Source organism: Mastomys coucha, unplaced genomic scaffold (genome assembly GCF_008632895.1).
Source record: "Mastomys coucha isolate ucsf_1 unplaced genomic scaffold, UCSF_Mcou_1 pScaffold21, whole genome shotgun sequence".
NCBI lineage: Eukaryota > Metazoa > Chordata > Mammalia > Rodentia > Muridae > Mastomys > Mastomys coucha.
The window spans coordinates 68,022,525-68,049,229 of record NW_022196904.1 but is presented as its reverse complement, the minus strand read 5'-3'; the positions used below and the strand labels follow the sequence as shown (position 1 = coordinate 68,049,229).

Below are 26,705 nucleotides of genomic sequence, written 5' to 3'. Positions count from 1 at the left end.
TATATATATATATACTTCCACAGAGATAGAAAGAGATCATTTTAATAATTGGCAAATTATTTCGCTTAAATGTATATAAGTTTTTCTGCCAATTTTTTTACAGTAAATTTTAGAGGAAAATACATGATAATTTCTGACTTCCCTTCTTAATTTCTACTCAGTTTCCAAAGTCCAAATTCATGACATGAGCTACCAATAGAAAAATGTGTTATTACTGTTTCTGAATACAGTGAGCACTAATTAATATTCACTGGGTATTAAGTCAGCCAGTTATTTTAAGAAAACTCACTGTATGTTCTCCTCTATGTCCCAAAGATTAGGTGATCATAAAACATAGTCTCTGACTTTTTTTAAGAAGGAGAAATGAGTCTAGGAGACAGAAAAACAGTTATATGAGTCAACATTTAACTTCAGCCAGAGCTAAACTAGGGCCTTCGTCACTAGGGGGCTATTTAGATAAGTGATGTCATGAGAGGCCTTTCTGGTGAGGTTAGCACTGCACTAAAAATCTAATGAGACTTGGGACCAAGATGGAAGACTGTGTATTAGTTACTTTATTCATTACTGTGACAAAATACCTAATAGCATCCACTTAAGGGGGGAGAAGTTTATTTTGGCTTGTGGTTTGAAGACACAGTCCATCATAGGGGGACGGAATGGCAGCTGGAGCAGCAGATGGATGAAAATGCTGGCTCAGATCTCAGCAGAGCAGGAAGGAGGGGAAGAGGGCTGCTAGTACCCAACTGGTTTTCACCCATTTTCCTCCTTATTTAATCCTAATTCCTAGCTCATATGATGAGAATAAGGCATCTCTTCTCAGTTACACAGTTGCTTGTGATTCCTGCCATCTGGTTGACAATGATTATTCACCATTAATACATAGTAGAAGTGTTTACTACAAACCAGCATGTCAAGTACACAGGCCCCAGAAGGAGCCCTCCCTCCAAACCACTACTCACTTTGTTCAATCATTTTATAACTGGTTCCTGTTGGGTGTTGTTTTGTTTTAGTTTAGTTTTCAAAATGTACAGTGTTCACTAAATAGATGTCTTTAAATAGAAAATAAAATGGCATATTTTCTGGAGGTACAAACAGCAAGGAAAGAAATGAATGCAGTATATATGATGTCTAGGAGACTAACATTGTTGTGCTTCTTGAAAGGGAACAATTTTGTTTTGTTTTCTCTTTCATTCCAGGTTTGAAGAGTGCTATGGCTCCAGTTACTGCTCCCAGGATTACTCTCATCTGCTGGATTCTCCAAGAGTATGAGGGCCAGGATCATTGCATAGGCCATGTGACAGGAAGTAGCTCTGTATTTGAACTATTTGCCCAAACACTTCAGATTTCCTCCTGTGTTTTATGTATTGATATCGAGGAGCAATTTGCACACTCAGCTGGTGGACAGATAGCCCTGTAGACTTTGCTTGTTTCTGAGTTACCTAGTCCAGGATTGGATTACAGACACATATCACCACTACCTGGCTTTCAAGGGGAGTTCTTGGGGATCAAACCAGGACCAACATGCTCACAGAGCTTGTTTCCCCACTAAGCATATAATGCTTCTATCAGTTATTCTTGTGTATAACTCACAGATTCTCCACGCAAATGGATATAAACTAGAAACATTGAAAAATTATTACCACTATTCTCAGATACTTAATATGATTCATTTTGGTTTATGTTTCTTTATTCCTTTTCCCATGTTTTTTTTTTATATCATAAAAACATGACTTGTTTTATGTGCTACCTGATAATATTTCGTTTAACCCAACCCAGTAATATCCCATGGCAGGATTTTGTCTCTGCATGGAATTTCACTCTATATTTCAGGGAACTTTTACTTAATAACTCAGAATGGATTGCAATTTTATGTTCTCAGAGTACAATTCTCATTTATGTGTTAAAAGTACACAGAATTAAAATCATATATACTAGAATTTTGCATAATGAGAATTCACAGTAGGAGAAGGAGCATTTTATTAATGGAAATTAGTAGACACTAAGTAGATGGAAAAACATTTAGGTCTGAGCACTTTCTATTGAGAAGAATATCCATGATTACTCTGTGCATGGATTAAACCTGTGCAAGAATAGATTGGCATGTATGTATGTGCTGATAAATAAACCACCTTTAATGAACTATGTCTCCAGTTCTAGGCTTGATTCTCTATAAAAAAAAAAGTGGGGAAATATACAAAGAAAGACAACTTAGAAAAAAGCAAAAGAATTGCCTTAATATAATAATAAAGATCTACTTTTTTAAAAGACAGAGGCAAGATTAAGAAATCCCTAAAATGATTGTGTGTATGTGTATGTATGTATGTCTGTATGTATTATATATGTGATACATATATGTCATACATACATATGTCATACTTATATCATAAACAAAGTTGTAGTAAGAACAAATTCAATTGGACATGAGGTTTAGTCTTTTGGTCATTACCTATCATGGTGAACTTTAGCATCTAAGAGCTGTAACTGGAGACTTTAAACATTAGAATTTATAAGTAATAATCTTCATAATTTAGAGCTTTGATTGTATATGCTAAGAATAAGGAAGGGAGAACATGGCATTCCTTTCAGATAGGAAACTTCCAGGTTTACTTTATGAACTGGGGAAATTTGGGAACGTTTGAATATAAATATTTGGCAATATGTATATTTTTCCTGCATTGAAAACTATAACACATTTTGATTTGTGTAACTGCAGCATGAAAATGCCTTTATGCTTAAACACTTTTCAAAAGTCTATGCTGAATGGCTTTGTAGCTCCCCAGGACAGTTCTGCCTTAGCTTACTGTAGCCTTGATTTAAATATTGAGCTAACTTTGGTTTGGTGATGCTCACAAGGTGACTAATAGGCCACTGGGAGAATGTAAATACTTACACATCTCTGGGTACTTCAGTCCTCTGACCCTCCCCTGGGAAGTTCCCAGGGAGAATGCTCTCTCATATGGAGACTCTTCTGCCACAGTCAAGGGCCCAGTTCAGAAGCCTTTTTTGAAGACAGGGATACATCTTCATCCTTTCTGACATCCTCAAAGACAGGTGGTAGGTGGAGGATGGGAGGATGGGGGAAGCCAAATGTTCTATGAAACGGATTTCTCCTCTGAACTAAGCTAAAGCCACATAGTCATTCTTTCTGTTCATGTTTCTCTCCCTCACTGACTGCTTCTCTCTTTCCCTTCCTTATTTCCATTTCTTCATCCTTTCTTTTTTTCTCTCTCACATGTCTGAAGTCTATGGTTTGGGTCTGCTCTTTATGGGCTTAATACTAATTTATTTTGTACTAACAATATATTGAATTGTTACTAGCTCATGGCTTGCTGAAACAAAGTATATCATTGCCAGGGTAAACAAAGAAGAAACCAACAAGGGTTGTTAAGAAACTCCTCCTCAGCCTTCTTGGGTCTTTCATGGGCTTTGAGGATGTGTTCCAGCCTCCTATGTCAGAACTGTTAGTACTATTAAAATACTGTGATGATCTTGACCTCACTGCTATAGTATGGCTATGGAGGGGATAGATATCTCTTGCTTCATCAAAGTGCAGACATCTCCCTGCTGTAGGACAAGAAACTCCCACTTTTCCAGTGCAAAGGCATTTCACTTTTAGACATCTACAGGAGCTCTGATTATAAATTCAACTTACAAGTGAAGGAAGCCACACTCTACTTTAATGGGGAGAATACATTGTCATAAAGAGTGTGGTAACACTAAGGTAAAGAAAATAATACCCATATATTAAGGACACTGCATGGGTCATGCTGCATGGATCACACTGGACAGCTCATACCAGATCCCTGCTAGAGATCAGCATGCACAGGGAAGACAGTTTGAGAAGTTTCTATTGGACATGCTATTTGTTTATATTCTTTACATTTTAAAAGTTGATGGCAATAGGAAAACAGTTGTATCTATTGTATTACCAAGATATTTCTAAGCAGGATATTTGTGACCTGGGCATGAGGCATGAGGAGATTTTTTTTCTCTTTCTTGTATATTTTATTAATTTTCATTTCAAATGTTACTCCCTTTTCTGGTCTCCTCTTCACAAACTCCATATCACCTTTCCCCTGCTTCTATGCATGTGCTCCCCCAACCACTCACCCACTCTTGCCTCACTGCCCTAGCATTCCCCTACACTGGAGCATTGAGCCTTCTCAGGACCAAGAACCTACCCTCCTGTTGATGCTAGAAAAGGCCATCCTCTGCTACATATGCAGCTGGAGCCATGGGTCTCTCCATGTGTACTCTTTGGTTGGTAGTTTAGTTCCTGGGACTAACCACCTGTGGGTTTCTTCCTATAGGGTTGCATACCCTTTCAGCTCCTTTAGCTCTTCCCCTAGCTCACATGAGGAGATTTTTGCAGACCTAGAGTCCAGTAATTCCAGGTCAAAGGCACAACGTATGCCTTGAACGGACACCCTGAATAAAATCTAATGTGTAAGTGAGAATTACAAGGCCCATCTTCAAACAGAATGATGCCTTTCTTAAGGTCATCTACCTTAATCTACCACCTGCTCCATGTGAGGCCATGGATCAATCAGTGTTTGCCCAAGTAGAAAACTAGGACCTGATTCTTTTGTCACATCTCAAATGGCTTTAGACTCTTTTTCATCATAGAATTTCAGGCAACCTCCTTCAACCAATAGTATACATGAAAGTTAAAAGTGCTTCTCCAAGCCAGGCAGTGGTGGTGCATGCCTTTAGTCCCAGCACTTGGGAGGCAGAGGCAGACGGATTTCTGAGTTCAAGGCCAGCCTGTTCTACAGAGTGAGTTCCAGGACAGCCAGGGCTACACAGAGAAAGCCTGTCTTGAAAAACCAAAAAAAAAAAAAAGTGATTCTCCAGTTCTACACTGAATCAGCATGGTGGCCCCTCCAATCTTTCTGTAGCCTCTCATTTAGCTCTACTAATCACCATTTTTACAACATTATTCAATTCATATTTTTCTCTGTCTTTAGGGGGCTGGCTCCAGAGCTCTGCTGGGGACATCTAGGGTGCCCGGCTTCCTGCCTTGCCATGTGCTTGCCCTGGGGATCCTACTCATCACGACTTTGATCCTGTGTTACTATGAGCTCTTTTAGGGTCCTAAGCCTTTTACCTCTACTGTGTTTATTTAGATGCTGAGAGCCAGGCTAGGGTACTCTCCAACGGAAAGAGAATAACCCAGTGTACCTTCCAACTAGCAGGACAAAATGAGAAGATATGAGAGAACTATCTAAGCTTTAGGTACTTACATTTTGTCTTAAAACTTTGGTTCTCTTTACTTTCTGATTAAACCAGGAGCTAGTTATATAAAAAGGTCATAATTTAATTTACCCTCCAACTGTCTGTTGGGTTATTGCAAGTTTAATGTATTAGTGCTTAAAAATGGTTCACAAAGTGCATTGGGGTACTTTGCAATTGAATGTATTTCAGTCATTTACCTGAATTGCTTGCTTTTAAAAAGCAGAGGCTATGCTTGAATGAGCTTTGAACCAGACTGAACACAGCAATTCTTCATACCACTCTCTTCCAGAGCTTGGCTCTCTCTAGCCTAGCAGTCATTTTGGATGGGATCTAAGGATGAGAGTGTCAAAGAAGCTGAAGTGTCAGATCCCACTTGGTCATAATGACTTTTCTGGTTAAAGAAGGTATGACAGACTCCAAGGAGGGACTATTGCCAGACCTAACCAGGTCATCAGTATCTACAGGAGAGTCACTTCCAGGATCAGTTACATCTACACACTGGCACACTTGGAATGTTTAAGTTATCTGTCTATTACAAAACAACTTAAGTGAGTAAATATTTATTTGGGTTCATGGTTTTAAGGGATATAGTCCATCATTGTGATGACGGCTTGATGTCAGAACTCATTGATTTCTCCACAAGCTCTAGCTGCTCTGAGAGTATCATAGCCTGCTTGGATGACCTCAGAATTCTCTATTCTCTCTCCATATAGGAGATACTGTTTAGTTCTCTAGTTTTGTTTGTTTGTTTATTTTTATTTTTTTCTCCAGAACCAATGCAGAGCTAACTCTTTTATGCCTTCTCTAGGTCAACATTACTGACAGACAATGCATGGCCGGGTTAACATACTTTCAAGAAGGTCAACGTTGTGTGCATGGAAAATTAAGACAATTAAGAATGAAACACAAGTGCACCAGGTAAGTTAACCATCCAGACAAGTAGCACTTGGCCTATGTCACTTGTTTTGATCAGGGCTTGAGATCTATCAGATACTAAATGAGCTGCCTGCCAGAGTACCCTGGAAACCTTAGGCTGACACGCATTCTTAGATTCTCAAGTAGCCAAGGACTTCCTTCTCCAATATCCAATTTTGCCTGTGGTCATTACAAAGGCCTTTGAGATTCTGAAGGTCAAAGGCCAATTTCCTGGTGAAGGTTTTCTCATCCTATTTATAAGACAGCACTGCCTGGAGTGGACCAGAAGTACTGGAGCACCTCTCCAGATGGGAACCACAGAAAATATCTAGAGTACCCCATTCCTATGTTATCGGGGTCAATGTTTTTCCAAAGTTTGACTTCGGAGCATAGCAGATCAGATCTTTCCTCATCAAAACATGTTGCTTTGCTTTCTCATTACAAGAGACATAGATTCCCTGGAGAGCAACCCATCATCCCTGCTTGCCTGAGGTATTCAAGGCAAACACTTATTATCCTCTCTAGCCTTCTCTGTGAGACAGCAGCAATAGTTCTTCATTATCTAGGCTTGATTGATTTATATTATTTTGTATCATTCTCTTGACAGGCCCTTAAAGAATTTCTAAAGGAAGAAACTGGACTACAGAGTGATCCATATGGCTACTTATGCAAGGTCATAGAGACTAACTACAGCAGAGGTGCTATTTGAGCTGTGGACTTTGGAGCCAATCCTTGGAACTACCTTTGGAAACTTGCTCTACTTAACAAGACATTCTTTGTTTGGCTTCCTAGGGAAGATGGTCTGTACTACTGGGTTCTGAATCAGTGAGTTTACTAAATATACAGCAAGCAAACATAAAATAATCAATAGTGATTCATGGACAGAGAAGTAGTTAATAGCAAAACAACATCTAAGCATGCACTCACAATTGCCCAACAGAAACCAACTCTGGAAGTTGAGCCAGTCAGCTGTAGCTTCTGATCGAGAGTCTTGGATAGGAGGTCCTCTGTCCTTTCCATTCATTATCTTCCCATGGCTTATACACAGGTTTTCCTGTCTTAATTCTGTGCATTTTTGAATCATGAAATAAACTATTTTAACATCTGTTTACCTTCTAGCTGTTTTCAAGGACACAGTGATTTTGCTATTGGACTTGTTTCCTGTCCTTGTCTCTCCCTGTCATATAGTTAATAGATCCAGCCTATCCACAGAAAAAAGGTACTGAAGGACACTTAAAGCAGATGTGCTGGAGTCTGGGATGTGGCAATTTACTGAGATAATGTGAATTTCAGAAAGAAACCTAAAGTAATTGAAACTTCCTTCTTTCTCTTCTGTTTTATTATTATTATTATTATTATTATTATTATTATTATTATTATTATTATAAATTATTGTATCCTTTTAAGTGCCCAGTTCTGATTGTTGCTCTTTCCCAGCTAGGCAAATTCACAGTAGATTGACTGGGAGGCCATGTCGAGAGCCACAGATTTTAAAGAATTATAGGTTTGGTTCATGAGTTGGGATCATCTGTAGGCTGAAAAGCATCCATTGTTTCACTGAACAGAAAGAGAACAAAAGGGTATATACTACTTTCCTCCTATATGCTCTTCATCCTGGCATCCAGCAGGTGCTGTGCTGACAATATTTCATGTTGGCACATTGCTAGGTCTGTGAGATGCACTTCATAGGGAAAGATCTGTGTGATTCAAACACTCCCTTTGGCATCTGAAAAACTTGTGAATATGTTTAATAGAGTCTGGGTGATTCACAGAGCAGGCAGAACATCATCTCTCTCTATAGAGAAAGATAAGTCAATGTGCATTCCATAGAACAGTCAGCCATGGTTCACACGAGATGGAATCCTCGGATTTCTGGTTTCCCTGGAGCTTTGAAGTGCTGCTGTTGTCAAGGTGAGTGCTATTTCATTTACATCCTTCAGATTGGATTGACTTCTCTCCTCTTCACCCTGCAGAACTCCATATCTCTGAAGCACTCATGATAGAGTCCACCCCGAAGGGTTCAGGCTAGATTTTCATTGCAGGGAGACATACACAGGACAAAAAATGGAGACAAATGGTCACTGTTACTCTGTACCATTGATGTACAGACAGATACCCCCTACACATAGACATATGAAAATGACTCCTCAGATTCTATAGGCATGAATGTGCACCACACACACCATCAATCTCATGCATACAATCCTTCAGAGTGTTGTTCATACTCTTTCACTATGGCCATTGTATCTTTCAATAGTTGTATGTTTGGCATTCACACTAACTACAAGGGCAGGGACTTAAAAGAAATTCCCATTCCATTCACCAGGAAGATGGCTTCTTTGTCATTTGTGTGTGTGTGTGTGTGTGTGTGTGTGTGTGTGTGTACTGCTTTTGTTGTTTGTGAGAGAGAAATATTGTTCTTCAGTCTTATATGTCCCTGGCCCAGGGATGAACACATATACAGGATCAGTCTTTCTTCCTTTAGTTCAGAAAAGATAATTTCAATCAGGACTAGTAGGTAAGACTTAACCTCACTACTTAGTGTTATTTCATCTGAAGAAGAGATCTAGACCTGTGGGACTCTTCTTCAAGTAGCTCCCAAATCTCAAGACCTGTCATTTTAAGTTCATTTGTGATCAGCTTCTCAGTGTGAAGCTGGGCATTACCCCTGGGTAAGGGGGAGCCATAGTCTGATATTCTCAGCATTTGCTCTGAGGTCAGGCCTGGGGACTACAACCCTTGTGTTCAGGGACAGACCAGCTAGGCCTATCTGGACGCCTGACCAGTGTTTTTACAGCTGCAGGCAGGAAGGGATGCTCCCCTCTTTCAGCGAGCCTAGTTGGCCTGTGACCCAGCAGCTGTGTGCATCCATGCATGATCACAGTCCCTACAGGGAATGGGGATCCCTGGCCAGTGTGTGTGAGCAGAACTGAGCTAGCAGGGTGTCCCATTTTGCCCTTCCTTCTGACTTACTTGGTGAATGTGGCACTTAAGTTGTTCTCACATGGCTTTGTTGGCCTTCTATTAACTCCCCAGGCGGCTGCGACAGCCTTATTAACTGCAAATGGCTTCTTGTGGCCGTGTTCCACTTCTAATATTAATAATCAGTGTTTAATAAAAAACAAAGGGTGGAAAAATACAGGCAGAGAAAACAGACTGCTTTGTCCCCTTCTCATTCGTCACCCTGCAGGAGGCCACAGGCCAAACTAGCAGTGACAGCAGAACTGTTAGCCCCTTTTCAGAGACACATGCATGCTCACATATACACATGGATACACATATACATATACTCATCTACATGCACAGTAAACTCATACATTCATATGTATGCACATAGTGCACACATTCACTCGCATGTACATACTCACACAATGTGCATACACATTGACACAGGTATACATTCATATGTCTACAAGCACCCATATGTATAATGTAGTTACATATTCACATGCAGACATATAGAACACATGCTCAAACCTTTGCATTCACAAATGTACATATTCATCTATACATTTACATGACCACATGTGTCCACACACATGCACAGTACATGGGCATATATACATACACACATATACATACACAAATGCATGTATGTACAAGCATACATATTTGTATACACATAGATACCCTCACACACATGTATATATAATAACATAAACAGATGTACACTCACACTAATAATCACATACTTGGCTCTATCTGTATTTGCACTTCACTCATTCATTACCTTGCTTAGATTTCTTTTTTTCCACACTGTCTCACCTCTCTAGGCCACCAATCTGGCATCTATAGTAGTTTCCATGGTCCAGAATGGTACCATTAATATCAACAATAGATGAAGGAGGGAGAGAGGGAGCTGGGAGAGTTGGTATTACCTTTTCCCCCTCTTCTCTTCACCTTTCCAGGAGTCAGTATAGTCATCTACAAGACAAATGGTTCCCTCCTGTCAAAGTCTGGAAGAGTGTAGTTAAAAATGTAGTTAATTAAATTTATTCAAAAGATCAACTCCCTAGATCAGGGATTGTTTTCATTGCCACTAAAAATAACTAGGACTGAGGAGATAGGTTGGAGGAAAGGAGAACAGTCAGCTGGGTGGGACAAAGTGAGACTTGGGGTTTTGGATCCTTGGGCACTGGGCTGGTACTTAAAGATCCTGTGCATTGCAAATGATCTCCAACAACATTTGATACCCTTTGAGAAAGTAAGGAGATTTTTATAATTAAAACATCTCACTAGCCTGAAAAATGAGTCTCTCTGTCTCTCTGTCTCTTTCTGTCTCTTTGTCTCTGTCTCTGTCTGTCTGTCTGTCTGTCTGTCTCTCTCTCTCTCTGTATGTGAAAAAGCTTGTAGAAGAAAGAGTTCTTTGTTCATGGAGAGGATTATGTATCTTTAGCTTCCTTCTTGACCAGTATAGCATCCCCATTCTCTTCTTCTATCTAAGAGGAATGTAAATTACAACCAAACATCTCCTGCCTAGGACTAATAGGCCAGTGGCTGTTCTGGAGGATTGTGTTCTTCTAGCCACATTTCCCCCATATACTGTGATCTGTCACTACCAGGACATCCTTTCTCTTCCTGTAGATGCTAAGATAACCCATCTTCCCCTGATTAGGATGAGCCAGCAAAGGGCATACTAGAAACCTTTGTAAATTCATTCAGAGATGAAACCAGGAGCTACACGTAGAGCCTGGGAGTACCAGCTGACCTGTGAGTTAGTTGCTTGTGGCTTCTCACCTTCACGGCCTTGCCCAGGCACTTATTCCTCTTTTACAAAGGCCAACACCTTTGATCTTTCCTTGATCCTTCTGCTTTGCTGCCCAGTTAACTCAGTCCTGACATCCTTCACCTTTTCAGCCATTTTCCCCCTAAAGTCCCTGTAATCTGTCAGAGGTTCTGGAACCTCCCTGCTCAGCTTGCTTTTTCTGACATCTCCAGCTATGTCCTAGAAAGAGCACTAATGCTGAGCTTAGGGGAAAGCAGCCAAGGGGTGGTGACTGCAGGATGGGGTAAAACCGTGGAAAATGGAGCATTAATACTGGTTCAACGATGGGTGGGCCTGAAGTCAAGAAACCCACGAGTTCATCAAAATGTCAGTAACTATTGACAAAGGATTTCCTGGCTTGAAAAATGGCTGTCACTCTCCTTCTCCGAGCTTTACCTTGGAACCATCCAGAGAATAGAGTCAGTGGTTTCAGATTAATTTACTCATCAAAATGTCACTCTGTAAAAGCTGTTTGCTAGTCTCCAGTATCTCCAACTTTCCTTGGTTTGAATTGGATATTTCCCTATGACAGACACAAGCTTGTAGAGATTCTGGGGAAGGTTGTCTGAGCTGGGGGCAGAGGATGTGGAGCAAGTGGTGCTCAGACCTCCTGAAGCCATGGCTGCCCTCCACTAGCAAGGCTTATGCATCCAGTAGGGCTGCTATCAAGGCATTAGCTTGTTAGATAAATCTCCCTGAAGGGCAGGCTGGAAGAGAAAAGAAGACAGGAAAATAAATTTTGACAAGGGAAAAGAAAAAATAAAAAAGGAAAAGTTCCCATGGAAAAGATTCACAGAACACCAAAAGCCTTTTTTTTTCTTTTAAAGAACCAGGTATAAGTTCAAAAAGGCATCATCTATTAATGCTTTTATTTGAACATGTTTGTATGGCTAACACTCAAGGAAACCCAGTAATTTAATCAAAGCAACAGTGTGAGTAAGGTGTGGACCTACAGGGAGATGGCTTCTGAGTGGTGGACTCTGCCATGGTAGGCCTCTTAGTCACAATCACAAGCCACGTAGCAGATCTTTTCAGCTCCTGCTTGCTGTTTTGTAGGAAGCACCCACAAGCAATCTCATTACTTGTTTCACGCAGGGAAGTTCTATCAGCTTTTTGGTGAGCTTACTAAGCACATATATCTTAGGGTCCATACTCCCAGGCCTGGGACAGAGGAACTAAATGTTATGGACATCTTACTCACCCTGAAGAGTGCAGCTTCTTTCCACTTCCATGTCAGAAGTAGGACTAGCAGCCATGTTGAAATCAGGATATGGCCATGTGATTTCTTGGCTCTGGAAACTAGTCCTTGCTTAGCTTAGGCAAATTCTACCACTGTGTTTGACATAGCTTATTTTCTACATGCACCAGCACACACACACACATGCACACACACACACACACACACAGACACACAGACACACATGCATGAGTGGGTGTGTATGGTGTGTGTTGCATATAAGGAAATAAAGCACTGTAAACAACCTTGAAAGTGGAGATTACAATCAATACACCTGTCCAAACAATTAGAAAGAGATGTTTCTGAGTCTCCTAAATCTCTCTGGCATGTGTTAGATGCATGCTGTCAGGCAGGATGCCATTAAATAGCTTCTAAATAATGCAAAGACAATCAGATGTACAAATAAGCGATTCAATTTGGGTGATTGATTATTGGAATAATGCTCATGCACCCAAGGCATGACATTTCCAATCACATCTCCATTTCATTTCTCTAGCAGTAATGATCTTTGTATCTTTGCAGTGGGAAGAGATCGCATGACTGGGTATTCTCTGACTGCATTTTTATTTTGCATATGAAACAGGTGTGTTTCCTTTACTTTCTGTCTACAGTGTGGGGAGCCCAGCACCTACATGTTATAGCCCCCCAATAAATATAAAGCCAATGGGTGGACAGCATCTTGGGTTTTAATATAGATGGGCATACATGTGCCAGGTAGAGCCAAGATCTTGTGGATGACTCTGTATAACTTTGTCTCGCCATCTTCTCTTCTTACTGAATACTTTAATGTTTGATGTTCCTAAATATGCATATTGAGGCCTCTTTGCTGCCCTCATTATTTTGAGTTTCATTTCAAAGGGATGTTAATACAGTACTTATTCAGTACGACTCCATCTCCTATAGTAACAAAGTGGGCTGATGTGAGCTCTGCAAACCTGCAGGTCTAACTGCTACTCTCTACCAATGTATGAATGATGAAGCTACTCCTTCCAGTAAGCCCAATTCTAGACAGTCACAGCCTCTGGAAGATGATTTTGAAGAGACTTCCCCTTTCAGATTTAAAGAGAGAACATTCTCAGGAGTTCACCTATGTCACATTGCTCTGTAGCTCAATCTGACATTTGTACTTGTTGAGGGTCAGTGCTATGGATAAGTCATCATACTCTCTAACTCGTACTATCATACGAGTTTTCTATTTGAGGAAGCAGGATGCTGCAGCATATTAGCCTTCCAGTAGAATGTTTCACCTGGCCTAAGGTAATCTATCTACTCAGAATGAAGTCCTCGAGCCATTGGCATAGGACTTCTACAAGTCAGTTTCAGGCCAAATTCCAGATCTGGTTTCATCTTAGAAACTTCATCTGAGACTCAAACACATTGCACTTTGAAGTCTCTAAGTCCTATGAGAAGTGTGGCAAAAAAAAAAAAAAAAAAAAAGATTCCAGTTTTCTCTAGCAAGTATTTGACTTAGAAGGCAAGTTATTTTCATCTATTCACTTACAGTTTTCTATGACTGCAGAATAGGTTAAGTCAATAAAATTAGTATAACAATACCCAGTAGACAAGGTGATAAGTGAGTGTTAATAATCTTCCTTCTCTGCTTGAAAAAAAAAATGTCTTGTGATGGTTTAGCAGTGTCCAAAGACAGAATAAAACTTAAAAGTAGACTGTAAGTGCCCATATCAGCTCTACCGTGATAGATGTTAGTGTTCATGTCAGCTGAGCTGAGTTTTCTTATGTTTTGATTGATTGCAATGTTTTTACTCTGCAGTGAGAATAAAGCCCAGGGGAGTTCAAACAGAGTGGCTTTTCTCCAAATGCTACTTCCAGACACCTGGGATACCCATGTCTGTTCTTCAGTGTGTGCTCAGCTTTATCTCCTGAGGTCATACCCCCAGGCAGGTATTGTAATTGCTAATCTTGGCTGTTAATTCGACTGTATCTGGAATAAACTAAAATACAAGCTGCTGGTTACTCCTGTGAGGGAATACTCTTGATAGTATATGTGAACTAGGAAGACTTCCCCTAAATATGGGCTGCACTTTTGGTGCCAGGCAAGATTAAAGGGCACAGAAGAAGGGGACTTTGATTTCAGTCTGCTTGCTTTCACTGTCACTGGCAATTCAACTATCTTGTTGCTGCAGCATCCTTTGCTGATACTGGAAGGAACTTCTACAGCCTTCTCACATAGACTGACTGAGAAGGCTGTGCTGATTCCATGACAGGCTTCAAATTGGCAGTTAAGGAGACTAGGCCTAAATCTCTGTTTCTAAGAACTGGGCAACTCCAGGCAAGTCCAGGCCTCAGAAGATGCCCCACCACCAGGCCTGAGGCAAGGACAATGGATCAGCAGCAGTTTCTAGACTTCCTTAACTACTTCCTCAGCAGCAGTTTCCAGACCTCCTCAGCAGCAGTTTCCAGACCTCCCCAACAAATTTCCAGCCCCCATACCCTGGTAATGGAATGTCCATAGAGATGGACCCAACAGCTTAACATAGAGGTCATCTATCTTGGAATTTCCTAACTTGCTTTAAATCAGGCCAGCAAGCTCATTTGGTTGTCTCCCTTTCTTGGTAATAGGAGACCCCAGCATGCTGGACACCTACAGAATAAATACTCTTTGCCTTTACTTCGTGTCCAGGGTGTCATTCTTTGGCGAATGATAGACCCTTACACTATGACTAGCAGCTCTCCAGGAACCTCCCCAGGCCTTCAGCACCAGACTGGCACTGCTGAGTTATCCAGCCTCAGGAAATGACTTGTATTCTTGGCTCTCTATTGCAAGACAGCCATTGTTGGACTACCCAGACTGTATCCTGTTAGCCTCCCAATAAATCTCCTTTTACTACTGTATTCAGTTTACCAGGCCTGTTCTGTTAGAGAACCTTGATTAGTACAAATAGCATCATGGCATCTGATTTGTTCAACTCAAACTCTCTTAAGACTCAGTGTATACATTCTCTCCAGGAAGCCTTCCAAGACTCAGTTAAACTTGGTATTCATTCTCTGTGCTCGCAAGGTACCTCATTTTTTAAAATTGTTTTTCAGGTTTAACTGGTCATTTTCTTTGGGCTTACCAACAAAATAGGCATTTTGTTACCATATGTCCTAGGATAATTGGCTAAGTTCAACCAACACCACAGGTGGTTGTTCACTCTCCATGATATGTCAGGATTTTCCATATTTTCAACAGTTCGTTTCTTCTGCTTCCAGCTGCTGTATATGGAATGGACAAAGCTTCAGTGCAGGGAAGGTAGTACCCATCTGTCCTTCTCAGGCCCCTTCCTGTGTTGGGCACCTGCCAGTAGCCTTTCACACATTTAGAAAATAAGCTCTCAGAATTTCTCAAGCCTACACTACTTTTCCTTTAGAGATGTCTGTGGGTTTTTTTTTCATATAATTTTTATTTCCAAACAGACATCATTTTTCTTCCCTCTCTTTACCTTCTACCTTCTCTCAACAAAACATTTCCTGTGGAAGTTACAAAAGAATAATACTATGTATATTCATTTAGCAGGCTAGGTAGCAGTAGCGATGATTTTAGCCAAAGGTACTCATTTCTAGCCAGGAACTCTTGTTTCTTTCTATATTCCTTTTGGTATGGATGAGGGGTGTTACCCATGTCTCTGCCGGCAAGCTTTTATTGTCAACTTGGCTCAAGCTAGAGTTTCCTGGGAAAAGAAATCTCAACTGAGGAATTGTTTTGATCAGATTGATCTATGGACAATGTCTGTGGGGAATTGTCTTGATTGATGATTGATGTACAAGGTCCTATCCCACTGAGGACAGTGCTGTCTCTCAGCAAGTGGATGTGGACCTAATAAAGGAGGCTGACTGAGTGTGACCCCATTTGTAAGCCAGTCAGCTGCACTCCTCCATGGTTCCTGCTCTAGGTTCCTGCTTTGAGTTTCTTCCCTGAGTTGCCTCAATAATAGATTTTGACCAGGAAATATAAGACAAAATAAACCCTTTCCTACAGATGTTGCTTTGGGTCATGGTTTGTATCATATAATAGGAAGCAAATTCAAATGCATTACTCTAAGTATTTAGCATGAGAGCCTTATTGAAGATATAAGGTTTGTTTTGGGGTAATATGAACATATTAGTAAACATGGCAAATGTTATCCTTGTCTTTCTAGAATTTGTATTCTGGCTGTGGGAGACAGAATAAACCCGCACTTAAGAAATAAAGTTGACGCACACAATGGGAGAGATGTCTGAAGGAGGGAAATACAGCGAGGTCATGGGGAGTAGCTGGGATGGCCTTGTAGTGAGGAGGTGGGGGGACCCACCTTTTGAGAGGAGTCTAGACAGTAAGGACAGGAGGGCACATATAAGAAGAATGGGTGGATGGGTGTTCCAGGCAGAGTAAAGAACATTCAAAGGAAAAGGTCACGGTAAGTGAAATGCGCAGAAAATAGGTCAATCTGATCAAAGCAAGTAAAGGGGCTTTTATGTGAAATGAATGATATTGGAGCAGTGGGGAGGGAAGGAGTAGGCTGAGGAAGCTGAGAGTAATAAAAACTGGCACAATCTGGGCTACGTTTGTAGAACACTGACAGTAGGTAGCTGAAGAGACATGGCTGTGAGGAGGAAGACAAGTTTGGAGCTCCCAAAAAACCCAATCCTATGCCTGTTAATGGCCCACCACTCTAAAGACTCTAGCTAACTCCTGAGTAGCCTGACAACTATCTAGGTCTTTCCCTTTGGCTTGCAAGATCTTGTTGACAATGGGATTATATTAGTAAGCCTTGGGATCTATATATGCACCAAGTGCTACTGATAGAGTAGATAACATTCTATATCCTGCAATTATTCATAATTATTATTTTTACATCATACATATTATTGTGAAAAAATTCAATCTTTTAAAAGTAGCAACAAATTTAGAATAACTTAATATTAGCTCCTTTATGTAAGTTATCTATCTATAATAAATGAATCCTTCCATGAGTATGGAATCTGTAAACTGTTTCAGATTTAAAATATTTTCTTCTGGCTCAGTCAGTGTCTAGCATTTATCCTTGACCCAGGGAACACTATGGCCTCACCACACTGTTTCCTTTTCCTGGAGACTCTACAAGAATATATTTCCTGGTCATACTTTTGGGCAGGATGACATCATGTGATTGAGTTCGCGTCAATAGACTGAGCAGATGTGAGGTGCCTTTCCTAAGAAATAGTGACAGGCAGGCCCTCCCCATTTTACTATAGGCTGGCAATGAAGCGGTCCTATATGTAGAGTTTTAGCTTTGGTATAGGATGATCCTGTAGTCAAGACTGGAAGAAGAGGTGTCAAGTAAGTTTGCTATGATCTGAATTTCATAGAGAGATATTATCATGAGACAGCCTTTTGTTTTAAAAGGTCATTAAGCCTTTAGAATTTACCTACTGTGACAATCCTGCCTATACAGGCATACACAATGACTTATATCTCCATTGTTTTGTGATAACCAGGCAATAAAATCCCTGAAACCAAACCCCTATCCTCTAACCCCAACCAAAACTCTAGCCCTAACTTTAACCTGTGGTAAATGTGTTCAGTAGGTATGTCTCCATCCATAGTGTACTCATATCCTGCTACCACATGGGAGCTTGTAAATTTCACTTAGTTAAAATATGCAAGCTTCAGTGGGGAGTACATAGCATTTTGTTATTTGTATGTGAAAAGGACAAATTCATGTAGAGTAGCTGTTACCAGGCTTTAAGTTAATATACCATTTGGTACTTTAAAGCTTTTCATTGAATAATTCAATTAGTTCTTATAAGAACTCTTTGTGAAGGTGGGTCACCCTATTTCACCAATCAAGATAAGCCCTAGAGCAGCCAAGTGACACATCTGAGGTGATATAGTTAGGACATATTAGGACAGGGACTGAAAGCTGGGCTTCTGGCTTTTGAACTTACTACTAATTAACTCATGTCAAGACAGAGATCGGGAAGCTTCTTTAAGCAGATGATTTCTTTGGGAGGAAGCATAAGAATCTTGCAGAAACAGCTGTCTCTAGCAAGGGGCCTGAGAAGGTAGAGCAAGATAGGGGATATGATTTGTTTTTCAATGCATGCAATTTAGTACTGGTTGATTTATTTAACTGTGTGAAGAAATCATGTATTTGCAAACCAATTCTTTTTTTTTTTTTTTTAAAGAGCTAAGATAACAGATCATCTGAATTTTAACATCATGTCTGACAGAGAGCAGATTTTTAGGACCAAATGGCTTCTGATGCTGAGAAAAAGGCGTGTTGATTTACTCAGGATGGTGAGAGGAAGCTGCAGGCTCTTAGCAATTCTGTCCTTTCCAAGGCCATTGTGGCTTCCCTTCCCTTCCTCCCCCAGTTCCCGGAGCTGTGGCTACACAGAGAGAAACACTGTGCCACTGTCTGAAAACGTGTTTCTTACTCAAAAAGAAGTTTTCACTAGGGTAGAGTTTTGCAATTATGTCATTAAAAGTGTTCTGAACTTCAGACTTGAACTCCAGAAAGACCCTGTCCTTTTAGCTTTCTGGCTGTAAATAATTTATGGTTTTGAATCTTACTACAAAATGCAAAAGGCATGCAGAAAAGGTTCAGGGCAGGCACATACAGATGCACAATTTCCTGCCCCTGTCCCTCCATCAAGTCTCTTTCTCCACTGGTAGAAAGGACTGTCCTCTGGGTTAGAGCATCTTAATATGGCTCATAGAAAGACAAGTGGGTGAGTCTGTGGAGACAAACTCAACTGTTCTGCCTATTCCTTCAGCCTATCTGTTGTCAGTTGTAGTATTCTCCTCTTGCACCCCTATTTTCTGGACTCTTGCACCCCTATTTTCTGGACTCTTCTCTTTGCTGCCCTGCCGTGTCTTCCATCTCCTTGACTCCTAGCCCTTCACTTCCTGCACTGTTTTCTCTTCTTTTACTCTCCTGGACCTGGGAATTTCCCATAAGAATTTAAGAGAGAAAACACGATATCAAGAACAGGTTGTTTGAAATCAAACTATCTATTTTCTACTCCCTGGTTCTACCCTCTTCCAAACTGGTGCCTCTGGGCAAATCACTTTAACCTTGGAAGCAGTGTCTTGACCATCCGTAAGTTAAGGCTAATAGTATGTCAACCTCATAGGTAGTATTATAGGTTAATTGCTGCACTGAGATTGAAGAATTCAGCCCTGTGTTTGCACATAGCAAATACTTGGCAAATACTACCCTTATTATCACAGAGCTTATGGTATTGCATGTAATGTTGTATTCTCAAGGAACAGGCTGAGTCATCCCTGCTTTGTTGTATAATAGCTAGACCACTTTGAAAGTCACCTTTTCTCTCTAAGGTCAGAGTACCTGTTAGTGGGATGGCTGTAAGGATGGCATTTGAGTTCTGGGTTGCTAGGATAGGAAACCGGACACGATATCTATGAGGGACTCAGTACAGAGCCTAGCATGTGGGACACCTTCAAGAAACACAGATTCCTGCTACTGGGATTCTCTGCTAAATGAATGACAAGAACCAAAGATCAAAGAGATTTCTCTAATTCCCTGAATATTATTACAGGTAATTATTTCAAAGTAAGAGTAATCTAATTTTTTTTTCTGCAAAGCCAGACCTGGGCTGGATTCATGCATCTTTGGCTATGATTGCTGGCCCCACAATACTCCAGACCCTAGACCTGAGACAACTTTCCAGATAAGGAGTATGTTTCCATTATGATCTGATTACCTCCATCTCTTTCCCTACTGTGTGGTGGTTAGGCTACTCTCAATCTCACTGCCTCCACCCCAAGCCCTTGTCCACATTGCAGGTAAGTTGGAAAGGTGGTAGCTGAGGACCGGTGTGCCTGTATTAGATGGGCAGGGGCTATAGCTGGATTACTTGAGAAGACCAGAGGCTTAAATGTCCTTTCAGCTTGGGACAAACTCAGTGTCTGTCTAGGAACTGTAGCATAGGACGTGGCCCAGATCTGTTTTTTTGACGTTTGTCAATGAATCCTGAACAAACTGTTCAATACCTCTCAGTCTCAGTTATTCCAGCTATAAAACTGCAAAAGGACAGTGCATTCCTCAGAGACTTGTTAAATCAGGTATTTGGGGCTGGAGAGATGGTCCAATTGGTAAAGTCCTTGTCACTCAAGCATAAGAGCCTGAGTTCATCCCCCAGCGCCAAATGAAAAAATGTTGGGCATCTACATTGACTATCCACTGGGGAAGCTGAGGCAACTGGAAAGCCAATTTAACCAACTTAGGAAGCTCCAGTTGGCAAAATCTATGTTCAGTAAGACTATTTTAGAGCAGCAACAACAACAACAACAAACAACAACAGGAACAACAGAAACAGTGACTGAGGAAGATGTCTAACAACAACCCTGGTCTCTGTATGCACATGCACACATGTACAGGTGCATTCATGCACACAGGAACAAATAAGTACCCCCCACACACACACATATACACACAATAGATAAAAGACAAACTGGCTTACTGGATGAAAGGGCATTTGTACCAGGATAAGTTTAGAGCAGGCAAGGGAAGACTGGAAGTATATGGCGATGGAGTAAGAGGCTTGCATTGGGTTAGAACCTGAGGAAGCATCTTTTTTTGAAGCTTCATTAAATAAAAGTTGCAAATAAACTCAATCTCGCGCAGAAATTATGAGACTCAAAGTCTAATCATTATGATGAACTTCCATTCATTGTACAATGACTTTCCTTATGGGAACTAGTCAATGGATGATACAGTTAGAATAGTTTTGAGATTCCTAGCGCAGTGCTCCTGTAGATGTAGTTCAGTTGGGGTGGCCCAGGGAAGGACATTCAGGAAAAAAACCTCATAATGGAAGACAGAGGAGGGAACCAGGCTCTCTAGAACTTTCACTGAATGCATTGACCTTCTGGTGGGTGCAGCTCCAATAAGAAACTAGAGTCCAATTTCTATAGTACCTCCATGAACTCATTTCTAACTTTCAATGTGGCTTTTCCAGATTGTAAGCAAATTTTTTGTTATTTCATATTAACAATAACAATAACCTGAGCAAGTGTCAAGTGTCTGTCCATGGAAAAGGGCTCAAGAGGTAGGATTGGTATTGTCCTGCAGATTCTCAGATCTATGATGCTTCAAGATCTCTAAGATTGCACTCTACTAGATCCTAACCAAATTTTATTTCATGGGGCTTTAGGATTCTTCATTTTCAAGAATTCTTTGGAACAGTATAGACCAGAAAGGTTCTTAGTGATCATCCCTATAGACTGTAAAGCCATAGCTCTGGTAAATCTGGCTTCTATGTATTGATTCACCCACATAGATTTGCCACCAGTGGTGGGTATTTTTTATGTTAAATTGGCACATGGTATTTGGGAAGAAGGAATCTTCCTGTTTGCTTGCTTACTTGCTTGCTTCTTTCCTTCCTTCCTTCCTTCCTTCCTTCCTTCCTTCCTTCCTTCCTTCCTTCCTTCCTTCCTTCCTTCTTTCCTTTCTTCCTTCCTTCTTTCCTTTCTTTCCTTTCTTTCTCTCTCTCTCTCTCTCTCTCTCTCTCTCTCTCTCTCTCTCTCTCTCTCTCTCTCTCTCTCTCTCTCTCTCTCTCTCCCTTTCTTTCTTTCTCTTTCCACCTGAATCATAGCTACTCCTCTCCTTCTAGATCCCTCATCACGCAGCCCCTTTTCCCCATCCCTTCCCCTTCTTTGAGTGTGGAATTCAACCTACCTTGGTACCTCAAGTCACTGAAGAACTAGGCACATCATCTCCCACTGAGGCACACAAGGCAACCCAGTTAAGGGAACAGGATTCACAGGCAGGCAAATGAGTCACAGTAAGTCCCATCCCAGGTGTTGAGAGACCTGCATGAAGACCAAGCTGCACATTTGCTACATATGTACTGGGTGTGTGTGTGTACTAGGTCCAGCCCTGGTATGCTTTTCGGTTGGTGATTCAGTCTTTGGGAGCCCCAAAGGGTTCAGGTTAATTGACTTTGTTGGTCTTCCTGTGGAGTTCAAATCCCCTCCAGTTTCCTCAATTCTTCCCCCAACTCAAGAAGAAGGAATCTTAACTGAAAAAAAATGTCCCCAAGGGATTTTCCTGTATACACATCTGTAGAGCATTGTCTTGATTGATATAGGAGAATCCAGCTGACTGTGGGTTGTGCCACTTCTGGGCAGGTAGCCCTAGGCTGTATAAGAAAGCAACATGAGTAAGCCACTACACAGCATTCCTACACAGCTTCTGCTTTCATTCTGGCCTCTAGGTTTCTAACCTGCTTGAAGTCCTGCATTGATTTCCTTCAATGATGGACTGTAATTTAGAAGCATAAGCCAAGTAGCTTTGGGTCATTGTCTTAGTTAAGGTTTCTATTATTGAAATGAAACACCATGACCAAAAAGCAAGTTTTGGATAGGAAAGGGTTTATTTAGCTTATACTTCAACAGCATTGTTCACAATCATAGGAAGTCAGGACAGAACTCAAATACAGCAGGAATCTGGAGGCAGGAGCTGATACAGAGGCCATGGAAGGGTGCTGCTTACTGGCTTTCTTCCCCTGGCTTAATCAGTCTGAATTCTTATAGAATGCAGAACCACCAGTCCAGAGATAATACTACTCACAATGGGCTGGGGCCTTTCTCATTAATCAGTAGTTAAGAAAATGCCTTACAAGAAGACTGTACGGAGACATTTTCTCAACTGAGGCTCCCTCCTTCCAGATAATTCTAGTTTGTGTGTCAACTTGACTTAAGACTAGCCAGCATAGCCATGGTATTTTGTCATAGCAGTAGAAATTCTAAGATATCACTTTTTAAAATATTTTCCTTTCTTTTTTCCCTGACTTTACTTTTTAAAAACCTTTTCTTATGTAATATAGCTTGATTATAGCTTTCTCTCTACTTCTCCCAGTCCCCTTCCCATTCAGATCTACTCACTTTCTGTCTCTCACTAGAAAAGGACAGGCTTCTAAATAATAAGTTATAACAAGACAATGTACAATCAGATAAAACAAAAACTATCACATCGAAGTTGGACAAGACACCTGAGCCTTATCACCACTACCTAGATCTCTCTGAGAGTTATGCACCAAAGGTCTTTTGTCCCTTGGACAAGTACAGTGGTGAAGGACAGGCTCCCAGTACCAAACTATTCAAGCACTGGCTCTACCACCCTGAAGGTACATGGCTTTGTGGGTGGTGTTCGGTTTCTTTGAGTCTCAGTTCCCTGCTTCAAACTGGAGATATTGACAATACCTTTGTCACTGGGATCTTTGCAGGATTTAGTGAGTAACATAGATGAATTCCCTTGAACACATGAAAAACTCAACAAAATTAGCTGTAGTTATCAAAGGAAAAAAGATATCACATTTTAAATGAATGATTCTGACATTTGAAAACCAAGGCATCTTCCTGGATTTACAGTGTCTCTTAGAGACTTAAAAGCATGGCAGTGCTGATGACACTTCACCATCACCTCTCTGGATAAATGTGTGCTGGGATTTCCTTTGCATTGCACCCTAATCCCCATTGCTCCTTATCTTAGTAAGTGCCTTTACCCCTAAGTTACCTTGCCAGTGCCATGCCTTTTTTGATCCCCTGTTTTTATTTTCTCTTGATTTTTTTATACACTACTCTGGTATTTATTTTAAAATGCCTGTAACCCTATTTATTTCTCAGTAGACTGAGTAAGAAAAAGGACAGCCTGAGATCTAGATATCGAAGAAATAGGAACAACCACCTCCTTTAAAAGTCCGATATAATAATACTCTCATTTTGTGCGAGCTATGGTCAAAGGAGGTGAATTATTATGTTATAGGATGCCTAGAAGGTCAAGATTTCTTTTCTTTTTTCTGTTTCAAATTCTTACTGATGAGGTCATTGAAAGAATGGCATGGTATTATCCCTACAAAGCCAGGAGTTTAGATATAACCCTGAACATGTTGTTCCAGCTTTCAACCATGAGAGGTATAACAATTGATGCCCAAAATGACCACAACTGACTCAGAGAAGGCTGAGAGGAGACTAGCAGACTGTAGTAACAGTGACCTCTGTGTTCTCAGTATATCTCTCAAGGGACCTCAAAGCTTTTTAGAGCTTCTGACAACAGGTGAGACACAGGGTGACATTTTTGTGCCCAGCATATTTTATGCATTAATGCAGGCATTCAGAAGTTCTGTGGATAGTGGGGGCCTGAAGAGGGGGCTGATAAAAAGGTGCTGTGTAGTGCCATGGGAGCTGGTAAGAGTGAGTCCTGTGTTTTTTTATTCTCTTCAGACAGCCACAAATCCCTGTCTCTGAAAATGAAAATTAAAAAAAAAAAAAAGCAGCTAGAAGATAATGCTACACCAGAGCCAAATGTAAAATGTGTCCCTGTGTCTCTGATAAGGCAGCGCCTAGGACAAGCAACAAGGATTACCCAATAATCTTATCGTGCAGGGTCTGCCCAAGGACAAAGGGAGGGTCAGTTTTCTGTGCTCAGGAGAAGCCTTATTTCCTGCTTTTGGTTCCCAAAGCACTCATCCTACCTCCACGCTGGTTTGTCTTCCTTGGGAAGAAATGAATCTTCTTGCTGGTACTTGTGTTTTTATCACACCAAAGAGCTGTGCTGATTTCTTCCCTCCTAAGAGTAGCTCATCACAGCCTCTAAACTCAGGAACTTCTCCACCGATGGAATCTGTTCTGGAACTTGGATTCCATCAAAAGAGAAAACCTGTACAGAAAAGAGAAACTGAGTTCCCACATCCAGCCCACATGAATACCCTAGTGGAAGGGAACTTGCCTTTCTAGTCTAGGTCAAGCTGATGAAGCACAGGGATGTCATATATTTTGTTTAAAGACAGTACTTGGAGGAGTGAGTGTGTCTGGAAAGTGGAGGATGAACATCTGCCTTGGTCACTAATTTTCTGAGTATTCAAGAAAACCATACCAGTTCCTTATCTCCAGGATTCCTCTCCCCTTTTTGTCAATGAAATTGACTGGAACTTCTACACCTCCATTCATGGTGCTTAATTTTGGCAGACTATGCATGTGAGGTCAGCATGGTAGGAATGGCTTGAAGAGGGAGAGATTGATTTAGCAAGATGACGTTGGAGTCTCCTAAGAATGAGAAAAGATACAGATTGTTGTCAGTGGAAAGTAATCAGATCTGATATTTATATTGATTTTCATGCATAAAACCCTGGGCAACTTATACCTTTTCACTCAACTCCATTTTCTGTTCCAGTGGATGGGAAGAAAATAGACACTTTAAGAGATTGATAGCACAATTGTTCTGAGTCTCCTAAGTATTTCATTTATATGTGACACCTGAATATAGATTTGTGCTTATGTTACATGAAATCAAGCTTAATGGGTTCATTTCACAAAACTTCTTCTAACTACAGGTGATGACTGAGCATGGCAGGAGGGCTGTTGGGACTCTTTAAGTGAATCCAGCATCATATTGTCATGGGATCACTCAAATATCTTCAGACTCAGATGTTTTTCCTACTGAAGTGCATTGAAGTACTCAAGATCATAGGAGTGTAATTATCTGAAACTCTATGCCAGAAGTCAGCACATGCTTTCTGCAAAGGCCAAGAAGGTAAATATTTTCAATTTTGCAGACCAGGAGGTCTCTGTTGCTATCACTCTGTTCTGTTGTAGGAGCATAAAAGAAGCCACAGACAATCCAATTCTAATGGGCTTTGCTAGGTCCCATGCAACTTAACTTATAGAAACAGGTGGCAAGCAGGACATTCTCCAGGGAACATAGTTACTACCTCCCAGCTAGACCTTGGTAAGCTCAAAAAATATACTAAAAACAAATCTGGCACTTTGGTCAAACTTGGCCATAGACAGAGACCTAGGCTCAGCATGTTACTGTGAGCAAACAAACAAAACATAAAATTGGCTGTCATGGAAACTGGGTTATATTTCTGGTACACTGGACCACAGCAAGGCCCTAAGAAAGCTACTTAGAATTAAGTCTCTTAGAATTCTTTTCTTAGGAAATAAAGGGAGGATCACATCACAAGTTCTTTAAGGCCTTTTCCAGAGTGTATAGAAAATGTACTCTCACTTATCTTCCTTGTCTCCTATCATTTATTTGTGTGTTTGTTTGTTTGTTTATGCTTTAGATGGATGTGTGGGAGACCAGCATGGACCTTGTGAGAAAATTAATCCTTGGGAGCATGATATGAAGGAGAAAGCTTCTGGGTCTACATCCTACCATTTTATTTCTGAATATGAAAACCTTATGCCATAACTGTTTGGTGATCTAGTATGTGGGATTTCAAACCCTGTCATGGTCTACATTGTGCCCCAGGTCCTGGCATACAGTTCAAATGAAGAAAATGTTGCCATCTCATTGCCAATTGTGAATCTCTAGGAATGAGAAAGAGGCAAAAGGTTGTCAGAAAGATTGTTCACAGCAGGAGCAGGAGCAGCAGCAGGACTCCATGAAAATTGACTGGGGACAGGGCCAGCATCAGATCCTAACCAGACCCTTCCTTGGCTGGCCTGAGGCTCTGATTCTTGGGCCCAGTTTCTCTTTGCTCATCATTAGAAACTAAGCTTTCCCCTGAGCCTTTGTTGATAGTCTCCAAAGAAATCTGGGCCATGCGCAAAGAGGGTTG

The 26,705-nt window shown here is 40.9% G+C and overlaps 2 long non-coding RNA genes across 3 annotated transcripts in view; both read left to right on the top strand.

Moving 5' to 3' along the window:
• The window catches only part of LOC116100587, an 8,233-nt gene extending 982 nt beyond the window's left edge, over window positions 1–7,251 (top strand). For both annotated transcript variants that reach the window (XR_004122658.1, XR_004122659.1), the window contains exons 2-6: window positions 1,197–1,263; window positions 5,127–5,235; window positions 5,525–5,783; window positions 6,044–6,153; window positions 6,758–7,251. This is a non-coding gene — a long non-coding RNA (uncharacterized LOC116100587). The remainder of the gene's footprint in view (window positions 1–1,196; window positions 1,264–5,126; window positions 5,236–5,524; window positions 5,784–6,043; window positions 6,154–6,757) is intronic.
• A 5,404-nt stretch (window positions 7,252–12,655) lies between these two features.
• Window positions 12,656–26,429, top strand: LOC116100588. Its single transcript, XR_004122660.1, has 4 exons — window positions 12,656–12,735; window positions 13,924–14,054; window positions 25,473–25,672; window positions 26,208–26,429. It is a non-coding gene; the product is annotated as an uncharacterized LOC116100588 (long non-coding RNA).
• Window positions 26,430–26,705: the final 276 nt, after the last annotated feature.